The sequence below is a fragment of the Clytia hemisphaerica genome, unplaced genomic scaffold (assembly GCF_902728285.1).
Source record: "Clytia hemisphaerica strain Z4C2 unplaced genomic scaffold, Clytia hemisphaerica genome assembly, whole genome shotgun sequence".
Taxonomy (NCBI): domain Eukaryota; kingdom Metazoa; phylum Cnidaria; class Hydrozoa; order Leptothecata; family Clytiidae; genus Clytia; species Clytia hemisphaerica.
In genome coordinates this window covers 164,915-174,588 of record NW_027103900.1, presented here as the reverse complement: position 1 = coordinate 174,588, position 9,674 = coordinate 164,915, and positions in this window count along the sequence as shown.

The window sequence follows — 9,674 nt, the reverse complement described above, 5'->3', positions numbered from 1 at the left end:
ACAACTCGCACTTTTTAATTACATTAAATTGACATCTTGACATTACAGCTATCTTGTTAGATGTTTTGTTTCGAGAGTTCTAGCAATAGTTTATCGTTCAACTTGGAGAGGGAATGTTTGTAAACATAGAATTTTTTTTCATAACAGTTATTTGAGGTGTCGGAATTAAGCTGGGCTGTCGGCTTTAGGACCTCTCACGGTACCGCGCGGCTGATAGCGGACGAAGGTTTTTTTGAAGATATTTTCAGTTATAATCCAAGGTAGAACAAACTAAACATAGAAAGGGAGTATTTTTTAGTGCTCTATACGATGATCGGTATTTTTTTTGAATTCTATGTTTAGATTTTTCTACCCAGCCCCGTTGCTATGTATGCGCACCCTGTTGCTAAGACCTTTGCTTGAAATCAAAAGCGAAACCAAGATTATTTAGCGCACACTGCCGTTTGCGTAATATCGATAAAGTGAAATGAGGTCCTGACTCGTGGCGGCTAGCTATAGCCAGTTCAGTTAGGAACATTTGACGAGTTCCTGTACGCGGCCGCAATCAATAAAATCATAACATCACTCATTAAAAAACGGCGTTCGTGTCTCTTTGCACTTTTTTTAGCCTAGACGATGTAGCAAACATAGTAAGTGTAAGAACACTGTGCTTTTAATTGGCTGAAATTTTTTTTTGCATCGGAAAAACTTTTTCAAACTTTCGGCAATGATTGACCAAACTGTTACAATAAAAATTATCCAGCGCATTTTTTATCTTCTTACCTTCTTCATCTTCATTGAAGCACTCAAGGTTTACTGAAGTTAAGCACACAAGATATTCTTATAATTATTCATAATCACTGAAACACCGTTTGTTGTGCGCTGCGATGGAGTGCATGACGTAACTTCTGTTGGAAGATCATATTGGGCGTTTGGCGTTATCTCCCTCAAAGCAGCAGGCGCCTTTGTCTTTCCGCAACTCTTTCCACCATTTTAGATTGCCTTAACAATAGATCCAAAAGGGTGCCATAATCTTGGAAGATAATTTGTTTTGGTCTCCGGCTTTGGGAAGTAGCAATATTTTTGGTTGTTTTCGATGGAAAATGGTAAGAAACTTAAATTTACAAGTATCATTTAGTTTTTGCTGGCTTATACAATGCCAGGATCCTTGATGGTTTCCCTAACTGCAGTTAGGGAAACCATCCAGGATACGACCCACAGCATGGCCCTAACATGTTCGGGCCTGTTCGGACCATGCTCGGGCCACAAAAAAGTATTATTGAATCGGCCATGTTCGGGCCATCATAGGAATAGTAGAATTTAATTTTATTTAGCTACCTTTCCTGGTTTATCACCATCCATTGTTAAATATTTTCATTAGACAAATTCAAAGTTCCAAATACCAGTTTGATTCACAAAGTTGTATAACAGTACAAAAAACAATCCAGAAAAATTCTGCTTCGAATAGGACCACGAGAAAAGGGAACGGGATAAAGAATAAAAAGAAGACCATATTATGTAAGATTCAAATCATGCTTTTTAATAATTTTCCTAATTTAATTGGAAAATAGATGATTAACTTTTATGTTTGAACAATAGTGAGGTTAAGTAAATCTGTAAAATCACGACGACGAACGAAAATTTAACAGGCTAGTGAGTTTCAACCAATCAAATTTCGTATTTCCACTAGCCTATTACATTTTTCGTCCGTCGTCGTGATTATCCCGGTATACTTAACCTCACTAATATATTATTTGAATAAAGATAAAGATTTTTAAATTTGTTTGCTAAAATAAGGAATTTAAAATATAAATATTGGGTCCTGAAATTACACGCGCGATCGTAGCAAGTTTTCGAAAATCTGGCCCGAAACTGCGCGGGCCCGCGCGGGCCACTTTTAAAAAGTATTAATCAAGATGCCCGAACATGTTCAGGCCATGCCGTGGGTCGTTCCAGGATCCTGCCATTCTATAAGCCAGCAAAAACTAAATGATACTTGTAAACTTAAGTTTCTTACCATTTTCCATCGAAAACAACCAAAAACATTGCTACTTCTCAAAGCCGGAGACCAAAACAAATTATCTTCAAAGATTATGGCGCCCTTTTGGATCTATTGTTAGGGGTCTTCGACAAAAAACTTTCGAATTTTTTATCGGCATTTGGCCGATAAGCTTTAGACCCCCTCCCCCCTTGCTCTTATCAGCCAAAATTCTCGAAACCAATTTTTACATCTTTGAAAACACAATTTTTTCCAATCATGTCCGCCATCGCGTTGATCTTGCCTTCCCATGCAGCGCGTCGAATTACTTTTTATTACCAACTTTTTTTTTTGACACAAACTTTTTTTTTTCGACACCAACTTTTTTTTTCAACATCAACTTTTTTTTTTGATACCGTTGTTTTTCCTTCCTACCAACTTTTATTTTACGCTACTAACTTTTTCTCAATTACCTGCTAACGTTGATTACTCAAAGTGTAAAAAGGCCTTTACGTTTATATAGTGCTTGGTAAATACATACATGCACATGTGCATCCGATCACAAATTTCTTTGTGATCGGCCGAAGGGCTAGATCATGGATGAAGCAAAAAAAAAGTGAACATCGGAAAAAATATTTCTGCTATTGTTTCCGAAAATCCGCAAAGCTTCTGACTGGTCAAGAGCTGAAATTCTATTATAATCTCACGTGACTTAGGATTTTCTATCTAACTTCGACACACTTTTCAGGAAAAGCACGCCATCTAGCCCTTCTGGCATTACTACATCATTGCCGATCATCCATTCTGCTCTAAAGGCGTGATTGGGCGTGATGACCATTGTGTTTCAAGCCCAAAGGGCTAGAGGCGAATCTTTAATTCCTTTCTCAGGCAGTCTGTGCCACTAACTCAATCGGGAAGATTCTTCCGAAATGGGAAGAACCTTCCCGAACGGGAAGAACTTACTCTATTTTTTTCTGCCTGTTTTGGAAGATTCTTCCTCTTTGGGAAGTTGAAAATTGACTGAATCTCGGCGAAGCTGTACGATGACCGGCGAAAGTTGAAACTTTTTGGAGGTGAAGAAGCATCAAATTTTAAGGTTTTTCACCGAAAGAAAAGTAGACTTTACCGTAGAAAACTTGTTAAATTTTGAAAAAACTGCGTAAACTTCCCAAACGGGAACTTCCCAAACGGGAAGTTCCAACCCGATTGAGTTTTCCTTAGTTTCTTCCCGATCGGGAAGTCCGTTAACCCGTTTGGGTGTTAAGTTAATTTCCCGTTCGGGAGGATTCTTCCCATTTCGGAAGAATCTTCCCATTTTGGAAGAATCTTCCAATTTTGGAAGAATCTTCCCGATCGAGTTAGTGGCACAGACTGTCAGGCAAGAATATTATTATTACACATTATACTAATCAGGTTGGGTGGGCGAGACAATAACCAAAAAGGTTGACTTTGTAAAAAAGAAGTTTCGTATCCGGGTCTCGAAAAAAAGTTGGTATCGGAAAAAAAGTTGGTGTCGGAAAAAAAGTTGGTGTCAGAAAAAAAAAGTTGGTGTCAGAGAGAAAAGATATTGTTAATCAAAACGAAAGATAAAAAGACGCAATGAAGTTGCAACATTACGAAGGAAACAGCAGCACGCTGGCCAATGAAAAAATAGTTTTTTTATCAAAGCTAATTCAAAACTGTATTTTTAAAGTTGCGAATTTGTGCACGAAGGTGAAAGCAAGTGAAATTGTATGCTTTCAGTTGAGGACGAAATCAGAAAGAAATTGGCTGAAAAGATTTTCGTCCCAATATATACTTGTTTTTTTATCGGTATGTAGTTGGACCCCCCCACCCCCTTATCAGCCCAATGCCGATAAAAAATTCGAAAGTTTTTTGTTGAGGATCCCTTAACAGGTTAAGGCCATCTAAAATGGTGGAAAGATTTGCGAAAAGACAAAGGCGCCCGCTGCTTAGAGGGTGGTAATGCCAAAACGCCCAATATGATCTTCCAACAGAAGGCGAGTGAATTGCCGCGCGAATTACGTCATGCACTGCTTCATTGAAAATGAAGAAGGTAAGAAGATAAACAATGCGCTGGATAATTTTCATCAGTGTGGCTGGAACCTCGATATTCCAGGATTAGAACAAGCTATACCTGTTATCTTTTTTCTTTAAAGAATCAACAAGCCATCAACATTGATAAATAGCACACATTTACTCAGAAACTTTTAAAATGATCTGCCATTATGACTTTCTTGAAGCCGTTCCGAAATGAACCAATCGGGTTATGTATCGGAATTCCTATGGTAGGTTGGACAGGCCAAAATTTTCCCCTCAGTTTTAAGAAACCAAACTAATTTTATTTGAAAGTCCTTACCTTTGTGAGAAAAATGAGGGGTCATTCATTAGAATTGGTTAAGTATTCCCAAAGTTATTCTATTTTCAAAACACAAAAAAATCACCTTTTCAAAGAATCGCCTCCTGACACCATGCCAGCAAGAAATAATTTTCGGAAGCACCAAAATCGCGGATGAAATCTAGTCTTCCGTGTAGCGGGGTGTGGGGAGTTTTGCTGGTGCGGTCTGAAAATATGATCGATGACTGTTAAACTTTAGCTTATCGCTAATGAGCTGAAAATAATAGCTAAAAACAAATTTCACCACTATGAAAAAAATCTGCAATCTTGTTAAAAAATCGTAATTTCTTCTATTTTTCAAAAATTCCAGACGGCCTGTAGATTTTCAAATAAAACGTATTGTGATAGATTGTAGCCTAATCTTACCCTGGGTTTCCTAAAAAACCTCGATTGACAAGATGAACCAGCTCAATAGCGACAGCCATTTGTTTCAATGTTCGCACTGATCTGGGTTCCGTCTCCCCCGCCTCGTAGATCTTTTTCTTTGGAAGTTGATCTTCAAATTGGTTTCAAGGTTGACTTGGCTCAATTTTTTTCATATATGGCTCAAATTTTAGGCAAGTTCTCATACCGTCAACTGCTCTAACTTGGGACTATCTGACAAAACACGGGATGGCAATTCGGCCACCATTTCACCGAACCTCCAAAGTCATTTGATTTGAGTTAAGGAATGGCGTATTTAAAAATTTCCCTTTCGATTTTACAGTAAGAGAAAATACAGACCAGATATGCAACAGTCCCATGTTTCGACCAATCGTCCCAAGCAGTTGACGGTAGTTTTTGAAAATGTTAATTTCATTAAAAAAGTGCAGGGTTATTTTTTCATGAATCTTTTTAGAAGTTTTGCGGCGCATTTTTTGCTTGCAAGTCAAGTAAACGATATAGCACTTTTGCAGCATTAATCTCTGATACGCATTTCGGTGGGACGCTACCGTCAAGTTGGGTAACTTGTCAAGTTGGGTAACTTGCATCAGTGGAGGGAAACTTGCATAGCCATCAAATGACTGACCAATCAAAGCTGCAAAATTTCAAAACAAATGAACTACGCAGATTTGCTCGCAGCTTTACTCTACCATTTTTGTTTTGATTTAACTTTGTATTTTGATGACCAGACAGGCCATTCATTTAAGGGCTATGCATATGTTTGCCTCCACTGACAGTATAGACCTAACCCTTCATACAAAAATTACAGGAAATCCCTAAAGCTCAATCCTCGGACTGCGCTAAAAATGGTAGCTGTGATAGATCATTTTGATGGTTGTTGGAATATTTACAAGGCTTTTGACAGAAAGTTGTTTGTTTTATTGTCAATGAGTGCGGTTATTAATTTTGTTAGATCTGACAAATTGATGTTTGTAAGTGCACTTTATAGTTTTGATTCCCATTGAAGAATCATATTCTGGTTTTCATGTTATTAGATGCTGCTTTAGAGCTTTAGAGCTAGCCTGACTGATGCAAGTTACCCGATCTCACGGTAGTGTGTCTAACTGCCAATATACAGCAGATTCGTCTAACCTTGACATGCATCTTGTTATCACCGGATCTGCAAAACAGTTAAAGCAAACCTTTATTGAAATTCTTTTATTATTCTATTATGGGGAAAATGAAAGTGATAGATAGTCTTTGAAGGAAGAATTTCATTGACAAAAAATGTCTTTACAGGTTGAGAATAGATTTTGCGAAGATCTTCTATGCATCTATGCATTTTTTGGAAACTCCATAAGCTCTGATTTTGTTCTTCTCTCAAGCTATGAAGGGAAGAACGGTTAGAATCACTGATTGGAACCATTGCTTTGCTTTATAGCAGCCAGAAAAAATGATTTTTTTTCAATCAGTAATTCCGACCTTCTCACTATTCTCATCTCTTGATAAGTAGGATGACCAAATTAATGGTGGCTGTTGACATTAGACTTTACAGTAATTATATATTGTTAGTAGGTTCTTGTACTATAACATGTTTTTAAAGTATTCTCTTTAATAAAAAAATACTTCAAAATTTCTTATTAACAATCTGTTAAGTGATAGGCAGAGTACAATTTAATGATTGATTGGTAACTTAGATCAGCTTAGATTTGTATTTGTTTATGGGCAGGTCTAAAACGCCTAATACCTACTGCCTAATACTTAATATTTACTGTATATACCTCAAAATTGCTCGAAAATACATTTAAAATAATCAGCATGCCAAATATGACCAAATCTGAAAATTTGGCGTTAAAAAAATTTCAACCTTTTGTCTTATAGCGTTTTAAAGACATGAAAATATTTTCTCTCTTTTTTTCTCTTCACTTCATTTTCCCGCGCTTTTTCTATAAAGTTTACAGACTACACACATTTTGTCAAGACACACTTTTTCGTAGGAGAAAAATATTTCGCTTGCTCATTCATATTAGTTTTATTTATAAGAATCAGTTGAGATGATAAAGCCCTACAAACTAATGTATGACACTTTACTCGATAGGATGCCAATGTTTAATATATGATGACCTATATTTAACCTCAAAGAACGTTTTAATAACGTTTTAGCCATTTGGATCTTTATAAAGGAGACAGGGGTGTATAAGAATATTACTGTTTTAGATATTTGCACATGTGTTCTTATAATTAAATCAAAGTCACAAGAGCAGTAAAAGGAAGAAAAACTAAGATAATAACCTTTTGCTTAGACTAGCAAACTAGTCTGTAAATTAATCATGTCAGAGGGCGGGAACATAAAGGCGGCGGGCGTTTGCTAGAATAGGAGCTGCGTAGGAGAGCGAGCAAAAGTTGGTGAGAGGCTGCTGATATACAGACTAGAACATTCTGCCACGTCTTCATTTTGGAGGTTGTGAGAACGGAGGAGTGCTTTCCTAAATTTTGGAGGGAGAAAAGCCGACAGACCACTTTGTTTTGAATTTTGGGTGGTGGAGGAGCCACCTTTCAAGTTTTGAAACTTTTACATCTTTAGTTGTTTTTGCTATTCATACATTCTTAGAAAGGTAAGTATTTGCAATTTAGCTTTAGTTTTCTACAATCATCAAAAGTGTACAAGGATTATTCAGTTTTCCTTATGCAGGTTGGTGGTATATGTTACGTGCTTTTGGGGCTTTTTGCTAGCCTCTTTCATTCAAGGTAAGAAATATTTTTTCTAACAGTCTAATTTGGTTCCACCTAAATACTTTTTGCTTTTTATTTTAGTACTTACAGACTACTTGTTAAGGAACTTGATTACTCTAGTCTCATTGTGGCTAAGTGAACCCCTCCAACACTCTTTTCTATGAATACAACAGTAACACTACTAACCAGGCAGGAACTCTGCTCAAAGTCAAAAGTACCCAACAAAATAACCTTTTTGAAAAAATTTTGACACTATTTTAAGAATAATAACATATCATAATAATCAATAATTCTGACACTTTTAATATCTCACGATAACCTAACACAGGTTTTCAAGCCGTACCAAAAATTTTTTTGGTACGGTTTGAAAACTATTTTTAGGTTATCGTGAGAATAAACAACGTTTCCTGGTTAGTTTAAAGAAACTCCAAAGATTATCCCTCTCATCACTCTCAATGTCATTACTGCCAGGCTGCTGTCTGACAGTCCGACCCTCTTCAACAGACTCACTGCTACAAAAAACAACCTGTCCTGACTGTCAGCATGTAACGTACCAGCCAAGCACAGGAAAATTACACGTACACATAGAAAATTAAATGGAAAACTTACAGAAAAGTACTTACTTTTAATAGTTAAGATGTCATATGTTGAATAACTAAAACTCCAACCTCAAAACAATGACACATTGGTGCATAATTATTATTATAAGTGTATTATTATAATTAAGTATTTCAGTCTGTCGAATGAAAAATGTAACATCTGTCATGTACAAATTTAATTTGTGAAAAATTGAAATTTGCAGAATTTAGTGCTGTGATAAGATAGCTCTGATAGAAAATCCAGAGTTTATATGGTGACAGAAAAGTTTTTGGGTACACGTATTCATGATTTTAGAAAAATGCAGTATTTTTGTCACGAGAAGAGAATTATTGTAAATTCTGACCTTTTTCTATAGACTGTGGCTATGTGCTGAAGAATTTTCTTGTCACACCAAAAATGCTGAAAAATTAACCTTACACTTTAAGATTTTATGGCTAAATTTTTTTGGGAGTTTTCTTGCCACACTAATTTTTACAATTTAATATAATTATTTAAATTAAAGTTACCTATTTGAGAAATTTTTGTTGTCAAACTGAGAATTCTGAATTTTCACCGTAATATAAATTCTGACAAATTTTCATCTACGTACAACTATAATTTTGGGGAAATCCCACTTGTTCGACAGTATACTTGTCCGACGGTACATTTGTTAGACCGGTTGTTTGACAGTTATTAGTTCGACACCCATTTGCTTGACTGCATGGTTGTTCGACGACCACTTGTTCGACACTCTTCTCTCAAACAACTGGTCTGTTGAACAACTATATAGATTGTCGAACAAGTGGATTGTCAATCAACTGGGTTGTCGATCATTTTGGCACCCATTTGTTCCACAACCCACTTGTTCGACATTCAATTTGACAAGAATTTGTTGAACAAGTAAGCTGTGGAAAAAATGGGTTGTTGAACATGTGACATATATTTATCACCCATTTTTCTGTAAATTGTAAGTATGTGTACTATAAAATTAACTTCACACTTGAAGATTTATGGCTGAATGAAAAAAATGAGTTTTCTTGCCACGCTAATCTGGCAATTTAAAAATATGTAAATGTTTAAAGTTATAGTAGGTACTATGTGTACAGTACGTTTGAGAAATTTTTGTTGCCAAACTGAGAATTCTTAATTTTCTCCATAAATTCTGCTAAATTTCCCTCTACGTAAGTATATATAAGTTTTGGAAAAAATACTAGAATTGAGTAAAACATAAGCATGATGAAAAAATTTAATCATTTTTAGATGTAAGAAGACTTTTAATATTTCATAATTTGAAAGAAAATATTTTTTGGAGAAATTTGTCAGTGCCGCTTTACCATAACTTTATTTCTACTCAAAACTGTGTAATTTTATCATAGGGATAGATACAGTACGTATTAAACTCAAAACAAAGGGATAACCAGGTAGATATTCACAAAAGTTTGTAGCACTTCCAATACACACGACATTGTGTCAGTGTCGTGTAGTAGTCTCTGGTAGTCCAACAACCATATATTTTTGATAAAGAACCTTTGACTTGTGAGTCCTGGAAAATTAAAACGTCTTATGTGTTTTGAATGTCAGTAAATAATTGTTAGCTACTGTACCTGGGTTATCCCTTTGATTACCACCTGCAAACCTAGGAAA